We start from the raw sequence: 3,525 nt of genomic DNA on the forward strand, positions 1-3,525 counted from the left end.
TACTTTAGCTACTCTTCCTGTTTCGGTTTAGATTTTTACTACTTCTACTGCTGAGCCTGCTTCCTCCTCCTCTTCTTCTTCCTCTTCCTTTTTATCTTCCTCTTCCTGCCCTCTTCCCTTGCCGCCCCAATGTTCCTTCTGCTAATACTCCTACTTCTGCTGATGTTATTACTACTGCGACCACGCCTGTCTGTTTCTCTTTCTCTCCCCCACTTTCCTTCCCTGGCCTCTTTCCAGCCTCTCCTCCTTTGCCTTCCCTTTCCCCTCTTTCCTCTCTTCTTCAGACTCCTCACACTCTTCCCGCCCTCCTCCAGCCTCCTCTCATCCCTCTCCCTCTTTCCTCTTTTCTCCAGCCTCCTCCTTCCCTGCCTCCCCCCTCCCCCCCCCCCCCCCAGCTCTCAGTCCCCTTTATTTGTCTGGCCTTGATGTCATCCAAACCGCGATATCTACTCCCTCGACCCACTCTTTCCGATGCTGTTACTGCCACTACTGTTGCTAACATCATTTTTCTCTACTTCTACGACCTTAACCTCGATTTCTGCACACGGTTCCTACTACTACTACTACTACTACTACTACTACTGCTGCTGCTGCTACTACTACAATACTCACTACAACCAATCATACAGTCTTAGCCTTTGATCTTCACCACCGTCACCACCACCATCATCACCACCATCAATACCACAAGCACCTTCCTCCTCACCACCATCACAAAGGCGGCATTCCATCACCTCCAACCATCCACTCTGTTACGGAATTCGCGGCATGAAGAGGTGGAATGGAGTGGTGGTGGTGTGGAGGGGTGGGTGGAGAGGAGGGGAAGGTGTAGGGAACGAGGAGGAGGAATTAAGGAGAGGAGGAAGCGTAGGAATGGGAGGAAAGGGAGGAAGGGAGGGAGGGCATCTTATGAAGTACGTTGAGAGGAGGAAAGAGGAAGAAGGGAGGAGGAAGAGGGAAAGAGGAGGAGGGAAAGAGGAAGAGGGAAAAGAGGAGGGAAAGAGGAAGAGGGAAAGAGGAAGAGAGGAAAGAGAAAGAGGGAAAGAGGAGGAGGAAAAGAGGAGAAGGGAAAGAGGAAGAAGAGAAGAGGAAGAGCAGAAAAGTAGAGGGAAAGAGGAAGAGGGGAACGGAAGTGCGTGGGTGAGTGAGCTGAACCAGACAGTACAAAGAAAATGGTTGCTTCTGATCTGTGTAACTGAATCTGTTGGCTGGAAGGAAGAAGAGAGGCGGATAATGAAGGAGGGTAGAGAAAGGGTTGAATGAGGCAGACAGACAGACGGACACAGAGACAGACTGACATGGGAGTGAGTAGAGGATGCACGGAAGGAGGAAAAAAAAAAAGAATAGGGCGTTGAAAAAGGGGGAGGGACAAGGACACATAGATGTTTAACGTGCAGAAAACAGATGAATATGAGGGAGAGAAAGAGGTAAGGAGGAAAGCGGATAGAATAGAACGTTGAAAAAGAGGGAAGACTGTGAAGAGAAAAGATTGAACGAGGAAGAAAGGAGAAGAGAGGGAGGAAGACTATGGAGAGAATGATGTAGGGGAAAAAAGGATGTGGAGGAGGAGAGAGAAAGAGGATGTGTCACGGTGTAGAAGGACGAGAAGGAAGGAGGAAGAAACACTGGAGGATAGAATGGATGTAGAAAGGAGGAGTGATGAAGAAAGACAAAAGGAAAGACTGTAACGAAGGGAAAAAGAAGGGGACGAAGGGGGCAGGTATAGGGAAAGGCCGTGAAGGAAAACTTGAATGATTGACGTGTTAACAGTGATGTCCGCAGGGTTTTGTCCTATCTCCCATTCTCTTTCTGTTGTTCATTGATCTTCTTTCCAAAACGAACGGTCCTATCCATTCTTGCGCCGATGACTCTACTCTGCATTACTCAACTTTTTTTAATGGAAGACCCACCCTACAGGAACTAAACGATTCCAGGCTGAAGGCAGCAGAACGCTTAGCCTCAGACCTTACTATTATTTCCGATTGGGGCAAGAAGAACCTGTCCTTCAACGCATCAAAAATACAGTTTCTCCACCTATCCACTCGACACAATCTTCCAAACAACTATCCCCTATTCTTTGACAACACTCAGCTATCACCTTCTTCAACACTAAACATCCTCGGTCTATCCTTAACTCAAAATCTCAACTGGAAACCTCATATCTCTTCTCTTACTAAATCAGCTTCCTCGAGGCTGGGCGTTCTGTACCGTCTCCGCCAGTTCTTCTCCCCCGCACAGTTGCTACCCATTTACAGGGGCCTTGTCCGCCCTCGTATGGAGTATGCATCTCATGTGTGGGGGGGCTCCACTCACACAGCTCGCCTGGACAGAGTGGAGTCTAAGATTCTTTGTCTCATCAGCTCTCCTCCTCATACTGAAAGTCTTCTATCTCTTAAACTCCGCCGCCATGTTGCCTCTCTTTCTATCTTCTATCGCTGTTTTCAGGCTGACTGCTCTTCTGAACTTGCTAACTGCATGCCTCCCCTCCTCCCGCGGCCCCGCTGTACGCGACTTTCTACTCATGCTCATCCCTATACTGTCCAAACCCCTGATGCAAGAATCTTCATTCTTTCATCTTCTGGAACAGCCTTCCTTCGTCTATATTTCCTCCTGCCTTTGACTTGAATTATTTAAAGAGGAGTGTATCAAGAAACCTCTCCTCCCGAAATGGACCTCTCTTTTGGCCGCTCATGACTTTTGTCTCTGTAGGAACAGCGATTATGGGGCTTTTTTTTTTACACCTTTTTTTGTTGCCCCTGAGCTATTTCTTTAGCTGTAAAAAAAACGTGTAGCAGGCATAGGAGGCAGTCAGACAGAGATATACATGCCTGTCTGCTTACCTGTCTATCTTTCTGCCCATCTGTCTCTCTCTCTCTTCCTCCCTCCTCCTCCACCTGACAAACAATCTTGGTCCGCTGGTGGGAGTTCGAAATTTCAGGAGCGCATTTTACGAGCCGGGTGGATAATAATATTCTCCTTTACGTTCACCTCCCCTGCCGACGATCCGACCTCCAAGACCAAGACCGAGACCACGACCATCATCGCCAACGGGTCACCTGTACAGCAAGAGCAAGAGCAAGAGCCACTATTAGGAGGCAACCACTACTTTACCAGCGCTAACTATAGTATTTTGAAGTAGTAGTAGACATACGATGAGAGAGAGAGAGAGAGAGAGAGAGAGAGAGAGAGAGAGAGAGAGAGAGAGAGAGAGAGAGAGAGAGATTTACATAGATTTACATAGAAAATCAGACCACACAGACCCCATGGTCCAGACTTGGTGGTCTGTCCTTAAACCTAAGTGATTTTACATTAATCAGAAGACTCCAAAACGTTGCATTACTACTCTAGTTGATATTAAGTTGAAGGAAGTGACGGTCGAGCTTATTTTTGAAGGAGTCAATCGTGTTACACTGGACCACTGATGGTGGAAGCTTATTCCATTCTCGCACTACAACGTTGGTGAAGAAAAATTTGGTGCAATCTGAATTTACTTGTCTACATCTGAGTTTTACGCCATTGTTCCTC

The sequence above is a fragment of the Eriocheir sinensis genome, chromosome 65 (assembly GCF_024679095.1).
Source record: "Eriocheir sinensis breed Jianghai 21 chromosome 65, ASM2467909v1, whole genome shotgun sequence".
In the NCBI taxonomy this organism is placed as follows: domain Eukaryota; kingdom Metazoa; phylum Arthropoda; class Malacostraca; order Decapoda; family Varunidae; genus Eriocheir; species Eriocheir sinensis.